We start from the raw sequence: 10,662 nt of genomic DNA on the forward strand, positions 1-10,662 counted from the left end.
ATATGTTGCCTTGCAGTGCCTACTTTTGACATCATGTATGTCATCTGCTTAGTTTAGACATGTTCTGTAATGCCACCTGTTTAGTTTCTATATCATATATGGGAATTATGCAGTCTCATGTCTTTTAGCCAGCCATAATATATGTGAAATGTGCAATGCCATCCTGTTTAACCAGGCATCATATATTTGAATGATATCTTGCCAATCCTTTTCTTCATTATATTTCCATTTGTCGACAATGTTTGTACATTAAACTACTCTTCCTGTGAATCAGCCATTTGGGTGGGAGATGGAAAAATCTGGAGTGAAAACAAGGCCTTCAGAGCAGACAGTGCTACCTGTCGAAGCAGATCTCTTGTTGGGTCTCGATAGCTCCTCGGAGATGGATTCAGAGACAGATGACCAGTCATATTCCCCCACTGAGGTGTATGCTCTAACTTGGCACGGTTATACTGCTCATATCATGCATACGTGTCTTGCATTGCATAGTTTAGACATCATATACACAATATTCAACACCATGTTCTTAGTTCTGACATCATATCGAATGCCCTCTGTTTAGCATATAAATCACATATGTGAATTAAATGATGTGATCCTGATTACTTAGATAACATGTAGGTGAATTATGTCATGCGATCATGTTTAGTTATTCATCATATCTTTGAATTATGTTATGTTATGCTATCCAGTTTAGATAGACATCATATATGTGAAATTATGTCATGCTATCTGTTTTAGTTAAACAATATACATGTCAACTATTTCATGCCCTCTTTTTCCACACTATCTATTGCATTTGTCTCTCATACAATGTCTGTACATTCAACTATGTTTCCTATTTATCAGCCATTTGAATTGGAGCAGGTGATGCCAGTATCTAGCGGACTAAAAACACGGTCTTCAAATAAAACAGTGCTACCTCTTGGTGGAGATAGCACCCCGGTTGTACATGCACAAGAACCAGCCCTACCACTCATAACCCAAACTCTCGCAGATTGTACCCCTACTACGATGGACAGAGAACCAGCTTCACCCAGTCTAACCCCAACCCCAGCCGATAGTAACCCAGTTCCTATTGACACAGCACCATCTCCACCACAGAGCTCCCAAACAAGAGCAGTTAGTAAGGTAGCTCCAGTGCCCAAAGGGCCATTACTATCACGGCGAACCCCAACTCCACCAGTTAGTACGCCTATTCCTATGGAGGAAGCACAACCAGCTAGTCGTAGTTTAGCATCTATTGCATTTGATGTTGTTAAATCGTATGTGCGTATCTTCCCATCTTGGAAATATTATACTGAAGATGAAGGAAAATGCCAGTTGCAGGTGTTTGTCCAGGAGTTATGTGTAAGTAATGTTATTCATGGCAATTACTTTGCTTCGTCCCATACATCCTACCTCCATGATGGTTATAATACAGCAAATTTTCCCATTTTTCTCTATAAAGAAGGACCGATTTGGAAACTCAGGATGAGGTAACCTGTGCTAATACCTCTGCTATCTTCAAGAATGCTTGGTGGCAGTATCAGAATTACCTGAAGAAAATGTACTTCACCGGCAAAGAAACTCATCAAATTCCCTTATGTTCTCCTGAGACACATTTACTGGATGATGACTGGGAACGCCTTGTTCTGTACTGGTCCCGAACCAAGAATGTGGTAAGGTCTATGAGCTCATTTTCTATTTTTAAGTATTATATTCTTGCGTCTTACTGTACTCTGTTCATGTAGAACAAGTGCCTAAACCTGAAGAACAACTGTTCTAATTTAAGATTCCATTGCTACCATAGGACATAGATATATGTTTGTTTGATGCTTTTATTATGTACTAGTACTTGGCAATAGAAGACTTGGTAGTTTAATCCTGTCCACCTTACTAATGAACTGGTTCATCAAAATGAGTTTCATATACTAGTACATGCTAAACTTGTTATGTGTCTACTTGTTTCTTCTTTTAGAATGCTGACAGAATATTGGGGAAGAGTGCCTTATTAAGCAACGGTAAAGGAAGTAATGCAGATAAGGTTCAGGATAGTGACACATCTGTCTTGGTTTAGTGTTGGAGTTACTGGCCACTACCGCTTGCACAAGCTATTCAAACTCACTGTCTGAATCAGTTCAGTTTCTTGAGTCTCAACTACAAGCTGAAAGACATTGATCAGCTGTGCTGCGACAAGAAGTGGAAGGACTGCGGAAGTCCCTGGAGCATTCAGATGCATACTTTCTGGTGCAACAGCAAGCGTTGGAGGATTTTAGCGCCAAACAGGAGAAAGCTAATCAGCTTGCTAAGCTTATTGCCAGCATGGTGGATACCCAGGATAATGTTTCTTGAGCTCTTCTGAAGTTGTTTCATTTATGCTCTTGTTTTTTTGCCGTGTTTATTTGCACTGGTGGCCAATTTTGACGGCCAGTGTATATGATATGCTGCTTTGTTCCCTATATTTGCACTGGTGGCGAACTTTGATGCCCAGTGGATGTAATATGCGTAATAGCCATGATAGCCTAGTGTTAGTTGCTTGCTTATTTATTTCCTTGTTGTCTTGTTTATTTGTTTGCTTGTAGTCATTGCAGTTCTTTTTCCGCGGTTAACTAGTGGCTGCAATAACCTATTTTTTAAAACTAGGCCTCAATAACCATGGGCTAATATTTACTGTAGTGACACTGGGCCTCCTACGAGTTGTAGAAACAGTGGGCCTTCTACGGGCCGTAGAAACAGTAGGCCTTCTACGGGCCGTAGAAACAATGGGCCTTCACCGGGCCATATCATTAATGGGCCTTATACGGGCCGTATGATCGATTGGCCAAACATGGGCCAATAACAGGCCGCATTATGGCCGTAAATGGGCTAGAGTTGGAATCGTCCGTTCATGGGCCGACCGTAACGGGCCATCATTAATAGGCCGTATTTGATGACGCTATGAAAACGGCCCAACATATTAACGGACCACAAACGGGACGGCTGTAACCACGGGTTGAATTTGGCCCACAAGCAGAAAATGACAGTAACGGGCCGTAAGTAAACGAATGCTGGAAATGAGCCCAAGAATAAATGGGCTCTGAGAAGGCCGAAAGATAACATGGGCTGGAAACGGCCCAACGGAATAACAGTCCGTTAATGGGTGTAAAGTGATACACTGTTCATTACGGGCCAGTTTTACCATGGGCCGTTAATGGGTGTAAAGTGATACACTGTTCATTACGGGCCAGTTTCACCACAGGCCGTTAGTAGGCCAAGAGTTACATAGGGCCTCATATGGGCCGAAAGACGTCATGGGCCATACATGGGCCAGAAGTGAAAACGGGCTGGAATCATATTGGATGGCCTAGATGACACTACTGGGCCTAATTCGGATAGGGCGTAACGGGTCTTGGGTTAGTAGGTTGTAAATGGGCTATATGCGAACAGGCCGTTAACAGGCTTTCCATGGGCTGACCCGCCACCTTTTGACCAAGTCAAACGGGCCGGCCTTTTCACAGGAATGGGCCTCTGTTGGGCCGTGCCACGTGTCGACGTATCATAGGCGCCTATCTGACCCACTGACGAGCTGACATGTGTTTTGTCCGGCCAATAAGAATTTTACACGTGGAAATTTCCCGTTGGTCGGGGCTGTTAACGGGTTATTGGATCCAAAACCCGACTCGATAGCTTAACGGCGTTCCATTACGGTGGATGCCACATGTCGGTCACCCTTGACGAAAGCACTTCTGTGAGGCGCGATTTATCGTCATGGAAGTGGACACTTCCGTGATGATAATTTTGGTACTGTCATGGAACACTTCTACGACAGCACAGGTATGACTATCTTGATTCTGTCATAAATTTGTCATGGATGTACATGCATGACAAAAAACGCAACCTACTGTGACAAAGACGTATCATCACGGAAGTGTCTTTTTTTGTAGTGTATGCATAAGTTCACGAGGTCACGGAACTCGCAAGTTGATCACCAAAACATACATCAAGTGGATCACGTGATATCCCATTGTCGCCATAGATAAGCACATGGAAGACATACATCAAGTGTTCTCAAATCCTTAAAGACTCAATCCGATAAGATAACTTCAAAGGGAAAACTCTCCATTACAAGAGAGTATAGGGGGAGAAACATCATAAGATCCAATTATAATAGCAAAGCTCGCGATACATCAAGATCGTGCCAACTCAAGAACACGAGAGAGAGAGAGAGAGAGAGATCAAACACATAGCTACTGGTACATACCCTCAGCCCCGAGGGAGAACTACTCCCTCCTCACCATGGAGAGTGCCGAGATGGTGAAGATGGCCACCGGAGAGGGATTGCCCCCTCCGGCAGGGTGCCAGAACGGGTCTAGATTGGTTTTCGGTGGCTACGGAGGCTTTTGGCGGCGGAACTCCTGATCTAGGTTATTTTCTGGAGGTTTCTGTATTTATAGGAATTTTTGGCGTAGGTCTCGCGTCAAGAAGGTGCCCGAGTCGTCCACGAGGTAGGCCCACACGCCCGGGGGGTGGGCGCGCCCCCCACCCTTGTGGACGGCCCGGGACTCTTCTGGCCCAACTCTTTTACTCCGGGGTCTTCTTTTGGTCCATAACAAATTGTCAAAAATTGGCACGTCAATTGGACTCCGTTTGGCATTCCTTTTCTATAAAACTAAAAACAAGGAAAAAACAGACACTAGCACTGGGCTCTAGGTTAATAGGTTAGTGCCAAAAATCATATAAAATAGCATATAAATGCATATAAACATCCAAGGTTGATAATATAATAGCATGGAATAATCAAAAATTATAGATACGTTGGAGACATGTCAATATCTTCCTAACAGTTTGATTATTCAGGGGTACAAATTGGCTGTAATGACATGGTCAGAATCACATAATTAACGCATTCCAAATATAGGTGATTTATGGCGTCTCTAATACATTGCCATAGTTCTACTCAAATTTTGCTCAAACAGGGATATGCCAATCATCACAAAAAGTTCAAACAGTGTCATGGCGTCATCATTAACATCAGAAGGAAACAACTTACACGCATTGTCCCAGCAATACGTGGTGCCATCTGCTTTGTCGATCGCGTAGATGATGCCATTGTGTTCAATAGCATCACAGAAGTGTGTATCAGCTTTGACGACGATCCACTGCGAGCTGAGCTGTCTCCAGCTAAAGAAGGACCGGAGGAAAGATAGGCGAGTCCCTTGTCGAACAACGCAGTTAGCTTGAAGTCTGCATAATCCGCATGTCGTGTGGGCACTTGGCAGATTAGAATCTTCTGCAAAACAAGGTGCGTCCAACTAACAACATAATCTAGATGACTTGGACTGCGAAGGTAAAACTCTATATCATCCAATGGAGGAAGGATAATCTCATGGGAGGTCTAGAAGTTCACGGGCACCAACTTTTCCCTGTCTTCTCTGACGGCAGCCATCCAGTGGGAGTTCTTGCCGACCCAGTACATACCTGCAAGAAGTTTCGGGCGATGGTGATCGGATCGAAGTCGAGGGAAATGATGTACGGCGACCCACTACATACCTGCAAAGAAGTTTCGGCTAATGGAGGTCGGATTGAAGTCGAGGGGCATCATGTACGCCTCTGTATCATGGTGAGCAAATCTCGCAAGACCATATAGCAGCAAGCAGGGTGTCTTGAAAAGCTTAGGCCTCGCTTCGATGATGGCCATGTGCATGCCCCTCGAGCATGCAGCCAGCTGCAGGGCGCTCAACATACACAAACAACAGAGGTCGAGGACGTCACTGGAGAGATTTCTCCAATCTTGGCTCATATGGATGTTGCGTGGTTCGCGTTCGGCCATGGTGGAGTTTGGAAGGTGGGGTTGGGGGGCTTGATTTACGGGTGAGAAGGCTTTCGGTGCTAGAGCGTCTAGAGAGGGAATAGTGGTACTAGGGAAGGCGAGCGAGGCGAGGGTACGTGGGGGCACAGTGAGATGATGAAGAGTGACCTCAGGATCTCCGGCGAGATGGGGATGGAGATGGAGTGGTGCTAGGGGATAGGGAGACGAGGCGAGGCATGCTATACAGCGGCGGTGACAGTGACTGCAAAGTGCACAAGGTGAGGCTGACTTTGGTAACCCGAACACACCGCCTGGACTGGTGTCACCTCGGGCACAGGGTCTTCTCACTTCACTGTGAGGACCGGATGAATAATAGTATTTTGACCATCAAGTGTACCACAGTTGTACAACTACTAGTAGTAGGAGTAGTAGGAACATGAGTAGTACTCCCTCCGGTCCTCTTTTGTCTGCGCATAACTTTTTTCAGCATTTCTCTAATTAGTCTGTGTATATACCCTTTTGCATGCGCCCATTTCCCTCCATGCCCCGCATTCACAGCATTAATTAGCGTACGCATGAGCAGCTGCAGCCAGACTCCAGCTAATAAACTGCAGCATGCAAGTGGGCCATGCTGTGCGCGTGGGAGAGAGAAAAGGCAACCGAAGAGCTTGTCCAATCCATTGCATGCAGCAGTCAAACCACCGCAGCTCTCCTCATGCATGCGCATAACTTCTCCCATTTAGTTCTCCATCGGGAACTGATTTTCCTCGGCTTCTTCACTACTCCTTGATCTTCATTTGCATCCAAACCACACTGCATTCACATTGTTTTAACCTCTTCACATCCTCCTGGAGTAATTCCGAAGCCCCTATAAATAATCATCTTCTTCAATTAGACTAGCCATCTAATCGTAATTGTCCAAACCATACCCCTCCGGTCTAGCGGTTCCAAATGGCGAAAGAGATCGAGATGCAAGTTTTTAGCGTCCAACATGTCCTCGTCGAAGGCTCGTTAAGCATAGTTGCTACAGTCACCGACCACCCAAGGGTTGTTCATAAGTAGATCAACAATGTATCCAACTCCCTCCAAAAGGTGGAGATGAAGGTCATCGGTCTCGGCGCAGAGTACACGGAGCGTGCCACTGGGAAGATCCAATGCGCCGCCGTCCTTCAGCTATGCCTCGAAGATGATGTTTTGGTGTACCACATCATACACGCGCCTTCCATACCAGGTGAGCTTCACGATTTCTTGTCTCGGGAGGACATATACTTCTGTGGGGCAGCCATCGCAGGGGACAAACAGAAGTTGGAGCTGTACAACCTTGATTTGAAAAGCATCGCTGGCCTACAAACCAAAATAAAAATTCCTGTAGAAGATTGTGATAAAGCGACACCATCCCTATTCGACGTAAAAAAATTGTGCTCGGAAAAAATCTTCAGAAGGGTGACGAGACGCTGGCATTAAGGTCGCCTGGATGGGAGAATTATCCCTTGATGTACGAGTGGATAAAATATGCTGCCCTCGATGCCTGTGTGAGTTTCGAGATAGCTGCAAGGTCCGGAGAGCTTGTTGCAAAGCCATCTCCCACAGAAAATGAGAAGAAGAAGAAGAAGAAGAAGAAGAAGAAGAAGAAGAAGAAGAATGCTACACCAGCAGCAGGGCATTATGGATGGATGAACTATTTCCTCTCTTGTAAAAAAATATTCCCTCTCTATGTATATTGATATAGATGGACTATTTCGATGGTGTGCATGTCTTTGGAACAAGTAGTAGCGTGGATCCGCTTGACTATAAGGAACTATTTATCCGCCTAGCTTTCTCTACTACTCCTTCTAGTGATCGGTATGCAATGCATGTGTCCGTAGATATGACAGCTTGTCATGGAAGTTCAACTACGGCGACCATCACGTTTCATCCACTGCCACTCACGATTCCCACGACGCTGCTCCAACCCATGGCACCACATCCCCCGACGTGCGCCTCACCCCTCTCGGCCGCACCGCCCCTCTGCCTTTGTGTGCATGACATGTGGGCCAACTGAAATGCAGCGAGCATCAAGTTTCTACCGCAGCCACATGCGATTCCCACGACGCTGCTCGAACCCATGACACCACACGTCCCTCGACTTGCGGCTCACCCCTCTCGGCCCACTGCCCCTCTGCCTTCAGGAGCATTACATGTGGACCAGCCACCTATCAGATCCACATGTTATTGACTCAAAGGCAGGTGTCGTAAGGCGCTGAAGCTTAGACCCGAGGGCCCCGAGAGGTAAATGTAACTCCTGCGCCAGGCCTTGTGGTGCTACCACTGCACGACTCATGGCAAACTCAAGATTTGTTTCTTTACTATACATGCACGCAATGATTTAATGGACATTGTAATCTCAACATGTGATGGGGAGCTCTAAATTTGAATTTGAAACTTATAAAACGAAAAAATTCAAAACAAATAAACTGGGAGAGAGGGAGTATACCGTTGGATGTGTCCCATACGAAACAAGTCCCCTGGTTTGTCACCGTGAAGATGTGGTTAGAAAGGAGCACAGCGTCTTTGTACTCGTACGACAACAAATCGGCCACAGACAGCATCATCCACCTTTGACCGCCATGTGCAAGGTTCGTGCTATCTTCTTCAATCTCACCATGGTTCCATCGTACCAATTCAGGCGGTGGCCCGTTGCATGGCTGATCCCAATGTTGGACAAAGGTTCTACGGGAATGGTGTCATCGTTGTAAATGTTGTGCAAATTGATGTTGGTACCCTCCCGTACATATGTAAGCCAATCTCCACTCGCACCGAGCCTAACCTATGAAATAGTGGGCAGGGGGAGAATTAGGAAATGGACATGGAAGTAGTCTTTAGAATGCATTTACTACGTGATCAAACTCATCTTACCTGCTCATCAGACAAAATCAGAGTACCCCTCAACGTCGGCATCTCAAGGGGCGTCAACTTGCAACTATGGCCATGTCGCGCTGGAGAGACCCCCAAGGAAACATCCTCGTGCATTGCATGGAACATCAAGAAGCATTTGTATGAGTAGTTTATCTTGTGAGAGAAAAGGATGAATGAGGGAAAGCCTTATTTGCAAATGTGAAGAGGGGTGTAGGTTTCTTTTTGCAAAATTGCCACAGTTTTCTTCCTAACCATCAGATATAAATCGGACGACCTATAAAAAAGCAGAGTTGGTGATGATGGTGTGCCTGCCATCCTGCAATATGGGTCGTCCGATCGGTATCTAACAGATAGGAAGGAAACTATGACAATTTACCCACACTCCTCTCCACATTTGCAGATAAGGCCTTCCTTCGTTCATCCTTTTCTCCCATAAGATCTTGATATTCCATGCAACGCACGGGAATCTTGCTGGTATAAGAGGGTTGTGGGTATTTTTTTGCAAAATTGTGATAGTTTCCTTCCTATACGTCAAATATAAATCGGATGGCCTATACTGCAGGATGGCAGGCACACCATCATCAACAACTCTATTTTTTTATAAGAGTAGAGTAGATATAGAGATAGAGACTACTACTACCAATGTGTTGGCCCGTGCATTGCAATGGATCAAAAGTAGTAGAATAATACTTGTTCACGGGCTTGAAATATAAACACTCTAGTTTTGATATACATATATCAGTAAAAGTAAATCATGCTTCACTCAAAATATATTCCTCGGGCTGTTTTGATGGTTTGAAGATAATAGGTTTTAAAAAAATTGGAGCTATTTTTTTGAACATTTTGTAGCGTGGCACGGCATTCGGTGCACCTAATCGTCTGGAAAAAAATTGAGTTTGGGTCGGTGGCACACCCTGCAGCAAGATGCCCGTGTGGCCTTCTTCTATAACTAGCAAGATGCATGTGCATTGCAGGGAACATCAAGATGCATTTTTTTTACAAAACACCTGTTGTGATTGACCCTTGCAGGAGTAATCTCATGTGTAAAAACTAATGATATCTCAAGAATTTTATCGGAAAAATGGTATCTTTGGAACAAGTTTTCTCTACTACTGCTCCTTGGAGTGAGCGGTATGCAATGCATGTGTCAGCAGACATGACAGCTTGTCCATGGAAGTTAAACCACGACGACCATCTCGTTTCTTGTTTCTACCACTGCCACACCCACACGCGATTCCCACGACGCCGCTCCAACCCACGGCACAACGTCCCCCAACGTGCGCCTCATCCCTCTCGGCCCCACCGCTCCTCTGCCTTTGTGTGCATGACATGCGGGCCAACTGAACTGCGGCGACCATCAACTTTCTACCACAGCCACACCCGATTGGACGCGGTTTGCCTACTCCGATCCGTACTCCCGCACCATCGAATTTTCATCCAGCGGCTATGACACATTTCGTCTCGGGCCTCAATCCTCAGCTGGAGTACTTTTGTACTACAGGTAGTACCCGCCGGTGTGGCCATCTACGCCTCGTAACGCCTCGATGCCCAGCTGTGGCACCCTCTCCACGGCCACGCCACCACTGGCCGGTTCATCTCGAACGAGTGAGTCACGAACCACGCCACCACCATGAGAATGACATGTGGGCCAGCCGCATTTAAGGTCTGCATCTCATTGACTCATAGGCTGTTGCAGTAAGCCGCTGAAGCTCAGTCCCGTGGGCCCCGGGAGGGAAATGTAACTTCTGCGGCAGGCCTTGTGGTGCTCCCGCAGTACGAGCTCGTGCCAAACCCGGATGAGATTTGGTAACCAACTAGTAAGCTACACATGCATTGCACGCATGAGATTTGGTAACCAAATATCTACTCTCTATATCTATATCTATATCTATACTCTTATAAAAAACAAAGTTGGTGATGATGGTGTGCCTGACATCTTGCAATATAGGCCGCCCGATTTATATCTGACGGATAGGAAGGAAACTATGGCAATTTTG

Source organism: Triticum urartu, chromosome 1 (assembly GCF_003073215.2).
Source record: "Triticum urartu cultivar G1812 chromosome 1, Tu2.1, whole genome shotgun sequence".
Taxonomy (NCBI): Eukaryota; Viridiplantae; Streptophyta; class Magnoliopsida; order Poales; family Poaceae; genus Triticum; species Triticum urartu.